The sequence below is a fragment of the Ictidomys tridecemlineatus genome, chromosome X, assembly GCF_052094955.1.
Source record: "Ictidomys tridecemlineatus isolate mIctTri1 chromosome X, mIctTri1.hap1, whole genome shotgun sequence".
In the NCBI taxonomy this organism is placed as follows: domain Eukaryota; kingdom Metazoa; phylum Chordata; class Mammalia; order Rodentia; family Sciuridae; genus Ictidomys; species Ictidomys tridecemlineatus.
In genome coordinates this window covers 35,859,288-35,878,743 of record NC_135493.1, presented here as the reverse complement: position 1 = coordinate 35,878,743, position 19,456 = coordinate 35,859,288, and the positions used below count along the sequence as shown (strand labels likewise).

The following is a 19,456-nucleotide window of genomic DNA, read 5'->3' as shown; positions in this document are numbered from 1 at the left end:
TGTAGCAATCCCTAAATCATCAAAGTCATGGAAAGACTCTTAGGAGATCACTTAATGGCCCACCTACCTCTTTCTACGAAATGACAATGCTGAAGAGGTCAGAACCAAACCAGAATGCAGAGTTTTTTATTTGTTTTTTTCTTTTGTTTGGGAGAGGGTACTGGGGACTGAACTCAGAGGCACTCGACCACTGAGCCACATCCCCGGCCCTATTTTGTATTTTTTATTTAGAAACAGGGTCTCAATGGGTTGCTAAGCATCTCACTTTTGCTGAGGCTGGCTTTGAACTTGAAATCTTCTTGTCAAGGCCTCCCAAGCAGCTAGGACAAAATGCTAAGGTAAGAGCCCTTTCACTACAATATATTATCTTGTATTATTAGCTAGTACAGAGAAGATTCCTAATAAATATTTATTAAATTGAATATACTCTGGTTTAAGAGATTATAAATCTGGCTTAACATCACCACTAATTTTCCCAGTTCTGTTGGAAGTAAAACATTAATAACAAGAGGAGAAATTTTAAGAGGTAAGAGGAAAGTGTTTAGCTAGAATTATGGCAGAAGTTCCTTGCAAAATCTCTCTTCTTGAGACTTAGATATGTACATAAATCCCCTCTGATCAATGCTCCCAGGTTCTTGTTCTCCATCTTGTAACCATAATACCATATTAGCATTTGCTCTTACTTAACTCTGCATTAGCTTAAGAAAAGGTTTAAGAAAAGAGTTGGCCCCAACTCTTTGCTCCTATCTCTACCTTTTCCTAGATTAGGCTGAAAAATTATCTTTAAACCACAGCTAGGGCTCGATATTTCCAAATCTTACTCAGGATCAGTGTGAGAGATCTGTTTCTAAGATGGTAACTCAAAAGCTTGGTCAATTTTGGGTCCTGGTTATACTTTACTGTGCTCTGAAGCAGTTAACTTGAACAAGTTAATAGGCAATGAAGGTGATCAACCCTAAAGTGGAAATGAGCCATGAAATACTGGGTTGCAGGGAGAATCCTGTTGCCACTCCCCCTCCATCCCCAACACCCACATCCATTTCAGAGGACTCAACCATGCTATCACATCTCATTCCCTATCACCTCAGAAAAAGTGTAAGGGGCCCAAAAAAATCAAATTGAGCATAAAATGAGAAAAGTTCAGGAATACACCTAGAAAATGCCTTCTTTACCAATCTTTTGCCTCTGATGGCATACTACACACTTTTATTCTTATTTATACTTTCTTTTACAAGTAAAAGAAGCACAGTATGTAAATATTATAATAGAGAAAATAAATCATTTATTAATACCAGCACCTCAATCCAAACATAACATCATAGAATATTCTCTTCAGTTCTTCTTATATAGTTTTTTAAATTTTTTTAGTTGTTGATGAACCTTATTTTATTCATTCATTTATATGTGGTTCTGAGAATTGAACCCAGTGCCTCACATGTGCAAGGCAAGAGCTCTACCACTGAGCCACAACCCATGAATCTATGAAATACTAATGTACACAATATCTTGGATCCTTCGCTTCACTTTATCATAAGCATTGTAGCATAGACTTCATAACAAACATTGTAATGGCTGTGTAATAATTCATTAAATGAGTGCATCAAGATTCACTTACCCATTCTCCAATTATTAAGACATTTAAATGGTTTCCAGTCTTGTGTGATAGTCTAAATAATGTTACAAAAACAACTTTGTGATTTGTCTTTTTTGATATTTTGGATTGTTTCGTAACAATAGAATCCCAGAAGTGAAATTAATAGGTCAAGATGTATGAATGTTTTTAGACAACCCACTAAAAAACTACAACCAGTATATACCAAAGCCCCATAAAATCTCTAGCTCACTTAATGAAAAGTTCTCCTGCTCCCATTTCTCCAAAAGAGCAGAGCAGGGCTCCATGGAGGGAGAGAGGCCAAGAGAAGCAGTGTAGTATCCCAGCAGCTTGCGAAATGGCAGAGTGGAATGCAGGCTCCCCTGGGAATCCAGCTTGCATGCACTTGCCCCAAATTGCCATTCGGCCAAGAAGCTAATTAGTAAAAGCATCAGGTGGGTGAGAACAGGTTCATGGCCTGTAATGGCTTATATCATCTTTCATTTTTGCCCTTGGAAAGATCTGACAGTCAGCTTGAAGACATTCAGTTCTAGTGAGATAGCCTGCTACATTCTGAGAATTGAGTTTGTTAGTTTTTAGATCCCAATTTTCAATATATCCTAAAGGACATTTTACTGGATAGAACTAAACATACATGAGCCAGGCACTGTGGCCCACACCTGTAATCCCAGCAACTCAGGAGACTGACGCAGGAGAATCACAACATCAAGACCAGCCTAGACCTGGCTACTTAATGAGAATCTGTCTCAAAATAAAATATTAAAAGGGATTAGGGTGTAGCTCACGAGTAGAGCACCCTTGGGTTCAATTTTCAGTGCCAACAAAAAAAAAAAAAAGAAGAAACTAAACATATAACCAATAAGTCTATTCACAGCCTCAGTTAAGGTAGCACTTTTAAGGTCAGCTCTATTTAATATTAAATGACTAAATGGCACCTGTATTAAATAGTCAATATGTTTTAGACTGAGGTTTATTTGTAGACTCAATCATAAAATTTATCCAGTACTGAGGCAGAGGAGGCAACAGGCCAGAGATGGCCCTGGCTTAGGGAGAGCAGCCATAACAGGCATTTTTTTTTTCACTTCTTTGCCAGAACTCTCAGAAAAGGGTATTTTGCTTTCTACTATCTCTGTGTACCCCCTGTCCCAATTCTGCTCAATATGGAAAACTGATTCCCTCTTCTCTAGGATCCTACTGGCTTTTGTACACATGATCATTACAGCACTGATCACAGTGTTATTTTCCATAGGCATTGAGGGAGCACTTAACTATAGCCATACCTGGTGTTATATAGGCCCCAGGGTGGGAAAAAAAGAGAAAGAAAATGTAACCCAGTCCTCAAGGAGCTCCCAGCAAGAAGAGGAGTCACAATGCAATGGAAAACAGAGGTATGAACAAACAGCTCTGACAATGTGGGGGACTCAGCACTCCCTTGAAAGCTTCCCTGAGGGGAAAACTTCCATGAACTGAGTACAAGACATGGAATGTGGGGACTAACTAGATTTCAAAGACAAGCTGAGATATATCTTTGGGAGTCATTAGCATATGAGTAATAGCTAAGATCCTAAGAAAAGGTTTGGACCATACAGAGTAGAAATGGAAGAGACTCAAACATGAAACTGAGGATGGACCCTAGAAAAATTTATCATTCGAGGATTATACACTTTGCATATGTGCAAGTGAGAGAAATTCCTTTATTTACTCCAAGATTTCCCCCTCCATATACCTTATCCTTTTTTTTTTTATTTTTGGCAGTCCTGGTTTGCACACACTAGGTGAAAAGCCATTAAGCTACATCCTCACCCCTTTTATGTTATTTTGAATGGGGTCTTGCTAAGATGCCCAGGCTGGTCTCAAACTTGTGATCCTCCTGCCTCAGCCTCCCAAATAGCTGGGTTTATGGGAGTAAGTCACCAAGCCTAGCCACCATATACTTTCAATCTAAACATTGAAATAACACATTGCTCTAAGGATGGAAGCCCTTGGCTTCACACAGAGAGAAAAATAAAAGTTAATTCTCTCCATTTATGCTTCTAAGTGTCCAGCCAGAAATCACAGCAATGTATTGAGCTATAAATGGAAATGAAAATGGATGGACTGTAAGATATTAGAGGACACAGACTAGGTGTGTGATTTTTTTCACTGTATGTGCACAAACACCTAAAACTAACTCTCTCTCTCTCTCTCTCTCTCTCTCTCTCTCTCTCTCTCTCTCTCTCTCTCTCTCTCTCATATATATATTATATTGCATATTGAGTGAATAACAACTTTCTTCCTAAAGATTTTGCTAGAGGCAACAGCAAGAGAAGAAAAGATATGAAAGATATGGGATTTATTATTATTACCTTTAGTTCTTCAGTCTTCCTTCTAAGAAGTCAAACACTCTTTCACTTCTGTTATCCTTCTCAGCAGCTCTGTGCAGAAATAAAGGCATATACAATTAACTCCATTTTATAGCTGGAGAAGCTCAAGTTCAGAACAGATAGCTAATGGTAACTAATTTGGCCAGGATGAGAAGCCAGGTCTGACTTTCGGCCCTATGTTCAATTATAAGACAAAATCCTCCACAGACTGCTTTCTGGTTCTTAAGAGGAGAGTTCACAAGAAAAATCCACTCAAAAAGCAAACTCCTTTAGCACTCCAACAATATCTTGAGCAAGTGAGTGAGCTGCACCCAGCAGAAAATATATAAGATGTCTGTGCAAACCAACACTGAGATGGCTAAATGTAATTCCCAGGGGAGCTCCCTGTTTTGCTGAACCTTTTCGAAGGGAGTCCCCTCCTCCTATGGTCTGGTTTTTGTGTCTGAGTGGGTCTCAGGTGTGTAGTGCAGGTGTGGCATCCAAGCAGGTGCATGGACAGGGGCCAGCATTTCATATCTTCATGCCAAAGGGCCTGAGTCACTCTCCCAAGGCAGGAGCAGCCCCTCCTCCTGCTACTGGCCTGCAAGCGCTAGCAACCTGGTTTGACTGAGCTGCCACCGCAAAACTAAATCTAGACTCTTCCTTCCCAAGGAGGACTATGGAGTGATGAGTTAAATGACAAATCACATAACCCAGCCAACTTGCCCACTTGCAAACACTAGTGCAAACATATACTCTGGGGATAGCATCATGGAACATATGTACAGAATAACTGGTCCCTACAAGTTATGGGACAAAGGAAAACCACAGCAGACCCAAATTATATATTCTACTATAGAGTATCTACTGTACTGAAAATGGCCCTGAAACCTGAGAGGCCAGTACTCATTCCCCTAAAAAAGATGGAGTATAGTAGAAAGAATTTGCTAGGCTGGGCTGGAGATGTAACTCAGTGGTAGAGTACTAGCTTATCATGGGAGAAGCCCTGGGTTCCATCACTAGAATGGCAAGGGTAGGGGACTGCTAGCAATCTTGCCTTCCTATTGTCACCATAACCCCTCTCCTTCAGGCTACCAAGAGAGAAGTGCTTAGCCTGGTCCCAGTAAGCACCAGGTCAGAAAACTCATCACATTCCCCTAACCAAAGCCTAACTGGCAGCCTGAGGCAGACAGAATGCTCTTGGGGGTAAAGGGGGTCATCAATATTTTCTTAGCTCCCAAAATTGTTTGCTTTTAAAAAAACAATCTGCCTTCCCCAGTCCCTCCCTCTCTTCTCCTTCTCTCTCTCAACACACACACAGAGCAGAGAGAAAGTAATTGTAGAAGGAAAGAAAATCAAATATTACCTTAATAAAATGGTTTATTATGATTAGTTGTCTTTCTCCAATTCACATGGGAAACTCAAATGAATACACTTTGGTTTACAGCCCATGATCCAGAAAGTTAAACTGGCTACTAAACTAAAATGTGATCACTGCGTATAAACAGAGTAAAACAAAAATCTAAACTGAAAACCTAAATGTAATAAAGAGGAAATTCAATTTCTTTAAAATAGGCAATTTAAATAATTTTCCCCATCTGTGATTTTTATCTTAGTTTGCTATCACATGGAAAAAAGTCACTAACTCAATGTAAATCCATGCCCCTTAAAAAGAACCAAAATGAGTAAGGGATGCACTAATTAGCTTCCTAATGGGAAAGGTTTTAATTGAACTATTCTATAACAATCTTCATCAAAGTTTCCAGGACAACTTCGTAAAAGGATGTCAAATGTGGCCCATATTTCTATACTCTTAAAAATAATTCTCAATACACAGAAACCCAGAAAGCTGATTTCTCTTCAATGCTGTTAACACTCAGGCCACTACATTTTCTGATGTCAGCAATCCCCTTCCCACAAATATTCCAAGTATGCACCACCGTCATTCTCCTTTCAATTATGTGGTTTCTCTGCTCCTTTACTGATTGAGTCCAGGCCTCTTGGATAATGAGAAGCATGTGCAGTTGGGGGGGGGGGAGAAATATGCTCTTAAAAAACACATACATCAGTTTCATCTGCATTATAAAGCGGAGAGCAAATCATTTGTCCATATCAAAAGGATCACAATGTGAAGTTTGCTATCGGATATTATAAGGGAAAAATGAATCAGTATCCATGCCTAATGGGGGGAAGTTGGTGCGATCTGTACCAACACCATTAAAAATAAGGGAGAGCCCCCCAAATTCATCCTTTCTAGCTTGGCCACATTTATATTTAATGTTATCTTAATGTTGCCTTGGAGGGTATTTAAGTTCTGACATACACATGGAAATGAGCCACGAATTGTACAGCAAGCATAAATATTCCATCATTAATAAAAACCAGCTGTACAAAAAACACTACAATGGCTGGATTTCAGTTACTGGCTATCGTCAGTATTTGTCACAAGCAAATATTACTCAAAACTTTCTCCCTTAAAACACAGACATGAAGAGATTTGCTTTACTCTAACATTTTGGAGGAGCTTTGAAGAACTCACTGATCACTATGGCACATTCCAACAAATGTCTCTTTTTGAAGCTGTTCTTCATCAATCCAGCAGTGGCTGGAGTTCTTATTGGGTCCTCAATTTACTTCAGAGTCTGAAAATGTTTCATTGTTTTTCAAAAAGCTGAGAAGGTCAATAATACAAATGTAGGGTCAATCTTAATTATAGTCAGTAAGGCAATGGGGCACCAAAGGGCACTGTATGTTATAAGAGAGCAAAGCTCATTAAAAGTGAACACCTGCTCAGGACCCTATAATAAGCCTGCTCTGCCACCATCATGCAAACACCTTTCATCCAATGACCTCAAAGCATGCACCCAATATGAAGCATGCCTAAACACCTCTGTGAAGTATTAATATCCCTGCTTCCCAGAAGGGTAACTGAAGCTTAGAGCAGCTAATTCATCTACCCTTGGTCACATGGCAAGTCAAAAAGGACTGGGCAGAGAAACTCAGATCCTGGCTTCAAGTCACACAGGCTAATGCCATTTCATGGAGTTGGGGCAAGAGTGAAAGTGACTTTACAAATGTCAAGCAAGCCCACGGAGTTGTTTTTTTTTAAGTAGATTTTTTTTAAGAGTTGCCTTAGGAAATATTAGCAAATAGATCCATCTGAATTTTTCCCCGTGAGCACATATTACAAAAAATATTCTTGTACTTCACTTGGTACCTCATGAATATGAAAGATCCATACCTTGTTTTTCTATTTTAGAGAAAGTTCATTATTGACCCCATCAAAAATTGGAGATTTCATGTTGGCTGTAACTTTGTTATCAAAGGAAAATTAAAGGTCCACAGAACTGAACTTTAACTACATGGTGAAGAACCCATTGTGTGTGAGCCACTTCATTGCACCTACATATCTTTTATTTAAATGCCTTTAGTCCTTAGTTTTCTTGCTATTTTTTCAGGCTGATTTAAACATATTTTTTTCAAAGCTATAAAACTAGCTTATCTGTGCTGGCCAGCTTCTTTCTCATTCCAGAGATTTCATAGTCTACCCAAATTTGTACCATTTTAAAGGGATATCATAATACAGTGCTTTAAGAATCATTGCCAATGATTTAGATAAAATAAAATGTGGTTCCTGGTTTTTGTTTGTGAGTTTTGTTTGTTTGTGTTTGTTTTGTTACTTTAAAAGAATGGGGGAGGGTAACAGGCAGTCATAAGAATAGAAGTAAAAGCCTTGTTAGATTTATCAACAACCCCCAAATCACAGAAAATTGATTAGTGATTATTTATTAAAACAGAAACAAAACGTATGTGATGCTTCATGTGTACTCGGTCAGGTTCCAACTTCATTCCTCTACACAGGTTTACAAAGCAAGGACTTAGGTAAACTCTTATTTTAAAACAACATTATCTATTTCTATGACTTATAATTAAGTAAAATTCACTTTAGTACAGGCATAAGGACTTGAAAAAAACCAGGAAAAATGAATGCAGGTGATCTGTTAGGATGCTGGGATTTCTGATAAAGTTTTGCACAGCATCTTAGCTTTTCAATTTGATGTTGTTAAACTATAAAACAATGAATTTATATTGATACATCTTTACAGGCTCTTTAAAAAAACAGGATGACTACATGACTGAATTTCTAACAAAGCACCTCATGTATTTCTAGAAAGCACCTCATTCTAGTAGCAATCATTCACATTTGCATCCAATAATGAAGGCTAGAGAGAACCAAAAATTTTTGAGAACTGGCTCTCAAAATCACACGGCCTGACCTCTGCAATTTACAGTGGAGGATGATTGCCAAGAGTGGTAAATGAAGTTAGAGTTGGGCCTACAGCCCAGGTCATTCACAGCAATAGGCTCACAGGAGAACTTACCATAGAGTCTCAGATTTAAAATGGCATCAGTTACCATTAGTTACTAGAAATGTTTTTCTGGATCCTTGTGTTAGTCAAATACAATAATTAGAAATAAAATCTATTACCGAAATGAATTAGACATCCCATCCTTAGACTTGTTCAAAATCCATGAAATACAATTTATTTCCAGAAAGTAATCTTAGCTCCCTTCTCCAAACAGTTGTGGGCCGGAGCTAACATGGCCAGCATTATTATAAGTCAGAATGACTTAGACAATTAACTCCAACCTACATAACAACAAAAAGAAACTTTCAAAGCCAAATAATGACCTCGTTTAATTCAAGCAATAATCATTACAACAATTTCTAATGTATTTCTTTATGCAATAAATATGTTCCTGAGAAGATCCAGTTATAGTAATTTTTATGTATATATAAAGTTCAAAGAAAGCTGTTGGATTATTCTATAAAGAAAAAGACCTATTTTCTTTCTTTTACTTTCTTTCTTTTTTTTTAAGATTGTGTGTTATGTGTATGGAAGGGACAACTTCTCTACTTTCCCCGGCCTAAAAAGGGTCAGAAGCCCAGTATAGGGGAGGTAATGCAATATGGCCAGCATGTTTAATGCCCCCTTAGTTCCTTGGACCAAATTGTAACCTCTGACTTGGGGGTGGGATCCTCGATTTTGGACCAAAGTCCACAAAAGGCAGCAAGGAATGAAAAGTAAGAAAGACTAAAGACAACACATCATAGTAAAACACCAACAAAAATTCCTGGGGACAGGAAATCAATGGATCACAATTCTAAACAAATTGGTTTAGTCTCCAGCTAATTAAGTTGTCAAGCAGATCTCTAAATCCACTGAATCCATGGGAGAAAGAGGTGATGTAATAGGAGATTTGGAAACATCTACCCATTTACCATCCTAAAAGGCTCTGCCACGACCACACACACCTCTCTCCACTCCTTTCAGTGGGTTTAAGCTGGGCTTAATGGGTGCAAAGGACAATTTCTACCAGACAGTCCCTAAGAATAGACTGTTCTCATGCATTCCAAATGCTCAGTCTCCATGGAGGAGACTACCTGGCCACAAGCATTTTCCAAGAGGGAATATATCCTCTGTTCTTCTTCATTGGTAACATCCCCCACACCCTGCTGTCCCAAACAAAACAATTTCAAACCATCCTGAGAACTTCAGGGGACTTTTCTGGGGTAAAGGAAAAGAAAACTTAAGAGGGGAGCAGGAGAGTGTGAGAAACTCCTCTTGTCTTCAAATGGGGGAAAAAAGGCCTTAAAAAGCTGGATCAAAGGAAGAAAGGGGGATGGGGGAGAATGGCTGCTTAATTACAAAGACACCCTTTTAAAGAAGGCACAGGCCCTGGGAGAGGGCTCTTAGGAGAGGCCCAGAAGCAGATGTACCCACTTAGGATTCTGGCACTCAATGGGACCTCAAAGTCAGAGCATCCATCCCTCTGCCGTCCCATTAGAAGGTTCTTAAAACATTCTAGAAAGAATCTGCTTCATTCTTTATAAAACTTCAGAAAAGGCAACTCCACAGAATGCCCTAGTTATGCATCAGTCTAATAAATCCTACTTCATAAACCAGAAATGAGATTTTAAGTTCCAAATCCCAAACGGTATTGAATATGAATTTTTTAAATTCCCTTTCTAAAACCTTTTAAAATAGGTAAATAGCCCCACAATGTTCACGTGAAAGTTACTGTACATGCAACTGTGGTCCTAAATTTACTTCTCGTCCAGGCTGTGAAAAAAAAAAAAAAACACTTCTTGCAAATTTTGCAGAGCCACAAACTTTTCCAAAGAAAGAAGTAACCTCAAATGAAGTATGATGTTGTGCCAGAAAGTGTCTGTAAATGACACCGGATAAACCCATAGAGAATAGCTGGAACCTGAGTTATCCTCTGTAAATAGATGCAACTACTCTACAACCACCTGGCTATTAAAATGTCCCAGGCCAGTTACAAAATGTAGTTTGGTCAGGCCAACTTTTCCCTCCCAGCTGATCCGAAACCTGATAGCCTTTAAAACTGTCGCCATGTAACTTTCCTTCTCTACCTTCCTGCTTTCCTTTCCCCCACTAAAATCAACCAAAGGAATTATTTTAAATATAATAGCTTGCTCCCAAATAAGCAACAGGCCACGGATATCTCAGTAACAGGTTTTTAAACACCACCATTCTTAAGACCTTAATGTCCTTGTCCATTTGAAGATAGGTGGAAGATAGGTGAAAATTTATCCCATGTCCAAAACGGCATTACGGACTATTCATAGTTACTAAATGGGGGTACTGAAAGGTCTAACTGAGGAGGCTTCACAAAAGCTGGCCTGAGAAAGAACTTTTCACAAAGCCTAGCTCAAGGACACTTAAATATCCTTAGCCCTTCATCATTGAAGATTATGGTGACTAATTATCTTCCTTTTGAATGGGAGAAGGTTATATTCATAAAAGTTTTAAACCACCTCCCAATGTCCACTCCTCGTGGTAGGGAGAGGGAGAACTGAACAAATCAACTCAAGCTGTGGGAAAACTTTTGCTAAATGATACTAGAGACTGAAAAACACTCTCACATAAGCTTTCCCTTTTCCTCTACCATTAATTTGTAATGAGTCACTTGCTAAAAATTATCAGTATATTGTTATTAACGGTAATTTATCAGGGACCCCTCACAGTTTATAAAGACTGTCATTTTCCCCTCTCACTTTTCCTACTCATCATTTTCATATACCAAGAAGTCCATTTTACTGTTGAGGCACCAGGCTTGGAAACTCAAGGCACCTGCTTGACAGTGCAAAATTACTTACTGCCATCTTCAGATCTTATAAAGCTGGGAAAGGCAACCCCCACCTCACCATGAACACCAACACCAAAACCCACAAGCACACACACACAAGAGGTAGCTCTGTTGTAGATTACTCCCAGCCTTTAAAACTTCAAGAATTCACAGCCCGGGGGTCAGGGAGGGTGTGCCCCCACCCCAAACCTAGAAAGCCCTCTAGTTATCTGAGATAAGCACGAATGTTCATGCTGGATGTTAAGGTAGACCTCAGCTTCCCTTAGGTCTTTAGTTCCTTAAAAGATTAATTACCTAGAGACCTACAAGATACACAGGAGGCAAGGAAGTAAAAGTACCATCAAGTAGTGGTACCCTCTAGCATCTCCTCGCCAAAGTAGGATGGGAGAGGAGTGCGCACTCTTCAATTTAACTCGCTGTACATCCCAGAAAACTCGTGGCCAGCTGCAAAAAAAAAAAAAAAAAAAGTAGAACATTCGGGTATCCCCACACACATCTAGACCAACTCACTCACGCCGAGGGCACAATCAAGTTCACGACACCATGGATTTCGGTCCCAGTTCCCCGCGAAAAGTAACCACGCGTCTCCTACCCCTGAAGGCAATGAAGATGACGACTCTCTGCTAGCTGAAGTGGCTTCGGTCCCGGGCCAGAGGCCAGGGATGGGCAGGGGGGAAGCCCCAACTCCTGGCTGCTCCCCTCCTCGGTGCTCCGTCCGGGATCTCCTTGGCGGCAGTGGACAGGCAGGATACCGGGCCGGAGGGTGGAGCAGCGGATGGTGGGAAGCTAGACAGACTGGAGGTGGTGGCAGAGTGGGGGAGGCGGTAGGAACTAAGAGGAAAGGAGGCAAAAGAGAGGAGATGAAGGAGTAATTCAGGGGTCTACCAGTTTAGGCAGCCAGAAAGCTCCTCGGAAGGAAGGGGCGTGACTGCGATGAAGGCAGCTCCTGGGCAAAGGATGGGAGGTTAGGGGAGGGGGAGGAATGGGTGGCTTTTCTTCTTTCGGTGAGCGGCTAGGACCGCCCAGGAGCGAGGGGGGTGGACTATGGAGGAGGGCGGAGTAGAGGGCGGGGAAATAAGGGCCGGAGCCTGCCCGGACCCTGGAAGGCGGGGGACGGGCACGGAAGAGAGGCGGGGCCGGGGGGCGGGGAAGTTTCAAACAATTGAACGGCGGCGTCCTGGAGCTCGGGTGAAAGCAGGGGTCCTTCACTATCCTCTCACCAGCGGGACACGACTTGGTTACGGAAGCCCTATGTGTGTGCACGCAGGGACTAACCAGGAGGAAGGTTACTACAGTAAAAATCAGCAGCAACAGCGCATCAGAGTCGCGTGGGAGAGTCAGTGCAGCTCCCCGCCTCGCAGCGGGAGGAAGAAAAACAACAGAAATGCTGAAAAGCAGCTTCTACCAAACCTATTTAAAATAATGCAGGAAGGAGCAATGCTCCTTCGTTTTCCTTTCCCTATTGCTTGTTATTACCAACAGGCTCCCACCGAGATCACTGCTCTGAGAGACACCCTCCTTTCTTCCTTCACTACCCACAGCCTCCCACTCCCGCCCCCCCCACTCCCGCCCCCCCCCACTCCCGCCCCCCCCCCACTCCCGGCTGCGGTTCCTTGGCAGGCGGGGGCCCTAACCCCCCTCCTGGTGGCAGGCCTAGCGGGCAGGTTGGGGGGAGGCGTGGGCGGGCCTATGTAGAGGCTCCACCTGTGGGGCGGGCTGGGAGCACAGGCCTGGGCGGAGCGAGCCCTATGCGTAAGTCCCACCCACCATTCTTTTGCAGCTACCTATTGGCCAGTTCTGGACTGGGATTGCTTGCGATTGGTCTTTTCAATCGCCAATCCGATTCTTTCGTCCCACCCGCCCTCAAAATTAATAAAACTACACAAGAGGCTATTGTCTGGCTCTGTGTTCTCTCCCAGTTACTGCTGGGAATAGAAAGATGAGACGTTTGTTTCTTAGTCTCATAAAAGAGTGTGACTGTGTGTCGGCTGGCTCCAATACACCTTTATGTTTATGGCACTGTCCAACCCTTTGGGAATAGGTAACTTTCCCTCTTAATTCATTAAGAGAGTAAATTAAGTGTCAATGTGGTGTTCAAAAACTGAGGAAAATTGATATTGCCTAAGAATACAAAGGGTTAAGTGCAATAGCATCCTGGGAGATGGAAAATCTACCATTTTACATCTGGGAAAATGAAAGCACGAAGAAACAGTTTAGGGATAGCAAAAAAACATGGAATTTAGAACCAAAGGAAGAATTCATCCTGGGCTCTAGCATTTATTAGCTAGTTGTATGACTTTTAAGTGGCTTAGCTTCTGAACCTTAATTTTCCTATCTAAACAAATGCTATAAGATATGCCCTATTAATTTAATGGCACTGGTGTGAAAATAAAATGAAATGTATGTGAAAACTCTGTACACCACAAAGCATTCCACACATGTATGTGTTCTACTTGCATATGACACATGGTGGAGAGTCTCACGTGTGCTTGAGAATCAAGAATTCTGCTCATTTGTTTTAAGTGTTTATTCCAAGATTGTGTAGGTTTTGTGGCTTAAAAAGTCAATTCTTTTCCTACAATTTTGGGAGTGGGTATTAAGTTGACTCCTTGCAGTTAGAATAATAAATTACGCATTTTCTAACCAGGGTAGGTGAGATTTCTTTCTTAAACAATTCTGCAATTGTGATACAACCTAAATCTATTGTGTGCTGGTACTGCACTGAAAGAGGAAATCATGCTGTGTACCTCTGAATTGAACTTGAGAAAATAAATATGAGGGAATATTTGCCATGGAAACCACCATTCTTTACACATCCATATTTCCTAGAAAATGTTTCAAGTAGGAAGCAAGTCTAAATGTAAAGGCCTTGAAAACACAGAGTCATGGTAATGAACTCATACCAATGAAAGAGTGGCATCCAATTCAAGTCTGCCTAATGGGAGCCTTCTGAAGGACCATGGATCAAGGCATGCAAGAGAAGTGAGCACAAGGTAAACACTATCTCACCATGAACACGGTCTCAGAATATCCTTCTGAGTACAGGAAGAGTTGTGAGCAGATGGCATGTCATGGAGTGTGCAGTCAGGCTTGTGCTAGGAATTGTTGATATTGACTCCAAAGCAGGAAAACTGGCAAAGTGGGTGCTTGGTATGATTCAGTTTATGTGCGAAGGGAGGTTATTTGGATGATTTTTTTCATGAAGAAGGTAATTTTTGAGTATTTAAAACATGGAGACATCTGTTTTTTTTGAGGCAAGATTATTCTAACTTGTTACTTAAAGGTGTGGACAAGAAAACTAGAGAGGGAGGGAATATGCTGGAAGACCACTACTGATCAAAATGGCACAGAATACCTGTTAAAATTGCTGATTCTGCTGGGTGTGATGGTACACACCTGTAATTCCAGTGACTTGGGAGACTGAGAAAGGAGGATTGCAAGTTTAAAGCCAACCTCAGCAACATATCTAAGCCCTAAGCAACTTAGCAAGACCCTGTCTCTAAACAAAAATATAAAAGATGAACTGGGGTTGTGGCTCAGGGGTTGAGCGCTTCTGTGTTCAATTCTGGGTTCTGAAACAAATTCCTATGCTGTTAAAGTGGAAAAAATAAAATTTGCACATGGCAAAATGAAAGTAAAACCATCCTGAAGGAGCACAGTGAAAATTTCCTCTCTACCACTTTGCTTTCCATTGTGTCCCTTAAAAGTGGGATCAGCACTTGAAACACACCTTGAGTTTCTTTACTCAGCAATGTATCATTTTGAATACCCTTCCATCTCAGAATAACTACCTTTACTTCATTCTGTTTCATGATAACTCAGTATTTTATTACAAATTGTACAAAAATTATTTTATCCACTACCCTATTAAGATGGGATTTAGATCATTTTCCATCTTGTCACTAGAGAAGTTGCTAGGGGGAAAAAAAAGTTCTGGTAGCAAAGGCCTGACCGCCAAATTTGTAATATGCCTGCCCCAAACCTTTAAGTTGACCTGAAAAGACTTTTCCAACATGCCTTCCCCACAGCTACTGAAGCTTTCATACATTGGAAACCCCTAAAACATGACTATTTCAACACCCCCTTTTCAACACTGCCTTGAGCATGACTCTTCTTCAAATTCCAATTTTGATGGAGTAGAGTTAGCAGAGCTCTGAACTTAAAGGTGAATCAGGCCCTGTGTGAGTCAATTCTAGCCTGTGGCAAACAACAGGTTTTTGGGTACCTCTGCTTTACCTGGGTCTTCCAAGCGTCTTAGGTGTTCCTTCTCTCCTGCCACGCAAGAGTTCCTTTGTGTTTTTACCATGAAAACCTTTCAGTTTGTTTAAACTGAGTTTGAATTTAAAGCTATGGGTTGTCTGCTCTACTTAAAAGGGGGTGGGGGGAGGCCAACATCAACAAACATCAATTGAACTGCTATTATGGACAGGACTGTAAAAACAAAGAGGTATGAGACTTGGCTCCTGCCTTCCAGGATATATACATAAAAAGACAACTAACAAGCATATGCTAAGTGCTAAATGAATGGTATTGACAGTAAAAGCTGTGGAAGTTAAGAGCAGGGAGTAAAAACTAGTTCCAGAAAGTGAGTTTATTCAGCAAACTGTGCCACACACATTTAACTAATCCCCACAGCATCCCTATGTCTTCATATCCTGACTGTAAAATATGGAAAGCCCTCTGGGGGATACCAGGAGAATTAACCACTAGCTGTAAAACACCTGTGTAAAGACACTGAGTTGCTTGAGTACTATGTGTTACAAAATCCATATAGTAATATGGAAAAAAAGAGAATCATTTTAATCTCAAAATTCATGATTTTCTATCCCAAACTATTTGCCCTATTTGACCTTCTTCTTCTTCTTCTTCTTCTTCTTCTTCTTCTTCTTCTTCTTCTTCTTTTTTTTTTTTTTTTGGTCCACAAAATGCAGCTCCTCTGTTGTGCAATAAAACACAATATCTATGCTCTAATCATTAACATCTATACTTTGAAAAACTAAAGTCTGCCTTGAAAACATTAGGTGAGTTCAAATCAACCAGGCACAAAGGATAAATGTTTGCTTTCACTTATATGAGGAACTTAGAATAGCAAATTCATAGAAACAAAAGTCTAGTAGAGATGATCAGAGTCTGGGAGAAGGGAAATGAGAAAATGGCGTTTGATGCAGACCATTTCTGTCTGGGATGATGAAGCGGATTGGGCATAGTGTGCCAGGTGTGGTGGTGCACACCTGTAATCACAGTGACAGGGAAGGCTGAGGTGGGAGGATTGCAAGTTCAAAGCCAGCCTCAGCAACTTAGTGAGACCCTTTCTCAAAATAAAACATTAAAAAAGGGGCTGGGGATGTGGCTCCATGATAAAGTGACACTTGTTAAGTCCCCAGTTCCTCCCCTCTCAGAAAGAAAGAAAGAAAGAGAAAAGAAATACTTGTGATAGGGACTGCCAAGAAACTAAAAGTAGGACTCATATGAAGAGGCTGCCTAATCGCCAGTACAGGGCAATGCAGGTCCACATAGCCAGGAATTATGGTTTTCAAAAGGAAACCAGAAGTCAAATGCATATAAAGTAAAATATCCCTAATTTTTTTTCATTCTGGCAAAATAGGTATCTTAATTAAAAAAAAAATCTCTACCTTTTGCATTCAAAATTTTTGCCCAATATAAGTAAGGAGAATGTGGCCTATAGTCTATTCCCCAATCCCTGTCTAGATTCTTCTTGAAGGAAAGACCATAAAACCATAGCTCTTTGCATTGCATGACATTCTCCCCCACCCACCAGGTCCATTGTGAGTGTGAAATGAGCACATCTTCCTCTAATTGCCTGGTGAACAACTAAATCATTTAAATGCATTTAGGAACAAAAGCAGAAGCAAGCACATACACTAGGAAAAATAAATCCCAAGGATTTATGTCTCTACACATAACTGTCCCCTTCTCCCCCCCCAAAAAAAAAACACCCTGCAGATATATCACACAAACACTGAAAAGCTGCCTTCTCCCAGACACCTCCTAAAATCAGGCTCCTATTTATTCCTATCCCTGTACATGCAAAGCAGCTAATCAGAAAAGAACAGCTTTATCTGAACAGAAAAAGAACAACGGGACACATGCAATATAAACATTGAGTTAAATGTTCTTCCTTTTGGATCCCCTTCCTTCCCTATCCACCCTTTCCAAGCACACAAACACACACACATGCACAATCCATACACAGAAGTTTGAAGCTTGATTCATTGTGGAAAACAGTAATGTGGGAATTCAGGAAACAGCATCAGAATTGTACTCCAAGGCCAAGACCTGATCCAGCATTTGGGAGCCAAGTTACTCGTGGGGTACTTGTGGGCTCTAGCATTTTGGAAGTAAATTGGCTGTAGAAAAATAAAGCTGCTTGCACGTCTATTCCCCAAGCATCTCTCAGGGTCCTGTTTAAGTAACCTGGGTTTGTCTTTTTATGATTTATGCAGGGCTTCACTTCAGCTTAACTAAATACCATATCTCCTTCAGCAGCTTGAGTTTCTGGAAAAGCCCAGGCTGGTGATACTTCTTGGTAGGTTTGTTTGCAAAGTCCTAGTTTAGCTGGACCAAAAAGGTAGGGGAGGCTGAGGAACACATATCAAAGTCTGTGCTCTGAAAGGTGATGAGCTGAGAGGGAGAATATAATTTAATCAATGATACAAACAAATCTTCTAAAGCAAGTCAGAAAAAAAATCAAATTCCTAAGCCTGTAAGCACGCTAAATGTACAGAGTTAGCAGGATTTAAAGGAAGTTCATCCCCTGACATTACCCTTTGCAAATAAACCCTTGATTGATTCCCTGCTCTCTTTGTTTCTGTAGTTGCCTGAGTGTCTGAGAGTTGTTATCCCAGTTGGAGGAGAAGAAGGTTGTGACTGGAGTAAAGATTTATCTTCCCTGGCTCACTGCCCCACTTTCAGAACTCTAGGGAGAAGGCAGGTCAATGCCATTCTGGTGTGATTTAAGGCAGGCCCAGCTTGCGGACCCCTTCTGTTCAGGTCCACCACTGTCCTGTGAAATGTGCATAGGAAAGACCCTCACTAAAGGGCAAATATCTAATCTGGGTAGGGTTAAATAGTAAGCCATCATTAGTGTGCTCTAATGGGAATGGTATGGGCTTCTGGAGATGCTCAAGCCTGGATTCCAGTCGCAACTCCACAATTTACCAACAAGGTAAATTACTTCAGCATCCTGGACAGTAGTTCCCTCATCTGTAAAATGGGAAGAATTTCTGCACCATAAAGGGTTGCTGTGAAGATTAAGTGAAATAACATTGTTGGAGGTCTTATCATGATGCTTGGCATATAGTAGTCACTTGGCACCATTTATTTCTTTATCTCTCTGCCCCAATCTTAGGGTATATCAGGAGGTAGGATGCTGGGTTTGCTTAGTGGGTCACAGAGATTTAAAGTACCAAGAAGTAAGGCCTTCCTAGTCACTCTTTTCTTCTGACTCTGATCAGTGAGGCAGTGTGGTGCTGAGCATATCAACTTTAGCACCTGAAGGACCTAGATCTCCAATTTTTGTTTTGTTCCTCATTATCAGACGAGATCAGATGCGTTCAGGGTGGTATGGCCACAGACTTGTTCCTCACTATGTGACTTTAGGCAAATCTTGAGTCTCAGTTTCCTTGTTTGTAAAATAAGAATCATAATAGCACCTAGAGCTAAAATGACAACCATATACAGATATTAGCTGGTACTATTGTTTGTAATATTCTGTACCTCAGGCTGGCTAGAGTTTACTTTTTCTACCAAGTAGTTTCTAATCTAAAGCAGTGAATGGTTTCAGTAACTGTTGAAAATCCTTAAGCAAATGCTGGATGTGTGTTCCTGGCTTCCTGATTTTAGCTATGAAATTTGGAGTGGTGTTGGGACAGCTGTAGAGATCTCTGTTCCCATTGTTACACCTCCCTCCCCCCCAGATTCTCACAGTGTTTTGGCAGGATACAAGTGGATTGGTGGACACATAGGAGGTGCTGCAAGAGATACTCTCAAAATAGAACATATATAGAACATAACAGAGCATTGGCCTGGGACACTTGGACCTCTGACTTTGAATTCTACACTTTTTCCCTGCCTCAGAACCTCTATTCTTTCTGCCTATGGCACTGCCCATGAACCTCTCCTTTAGCCTTCCCAATCCTCCCACTCTTTTTTTTTCCCCTTGTACTGGAGATTGAACCCAGAGATGCTTAACCACTTAGCTACACCACCAGCCCTTTTGTTTTTTAATTTTGAGACACAATCTCCTTAAGTTGCTTAGAGCCTCACTAAGTTGCTGAGACTAGTCGTGAACTTGCAATACTCCTGC

General features: G+C 40.9%; 1 protein-coding gene across 4 annotated transcripts in view; it reads right to left on the bottom strand.

Annotated features, from left to right (window-relative positions):
* Positions 1-12,188, bottom strand: part of Amot (angiomotin) — a 67,254-nt gene extending 55,066 nt beyond the window's left edge. Inside the window, exons 1-3 of one of the 4 annotated variants that reach the window (XM_078034356.1) lie at positions 11,723-12,188; positions 11,469-11,574; positions 3,958-4,026 (exon numbers count right to left, since the gene is read on the bottom strand). The gene's annotated coding sequence lies outside the window, so the exon portion shown is untranslated. The other 3 variants (XM_078034355.1, XM_005323337.5, XM_078034357.1) reach the window with 3 other exon arrangements.
* Between the last annotated feature and the right edge of the window lie 7,268 nt (positions 12,189-19,456).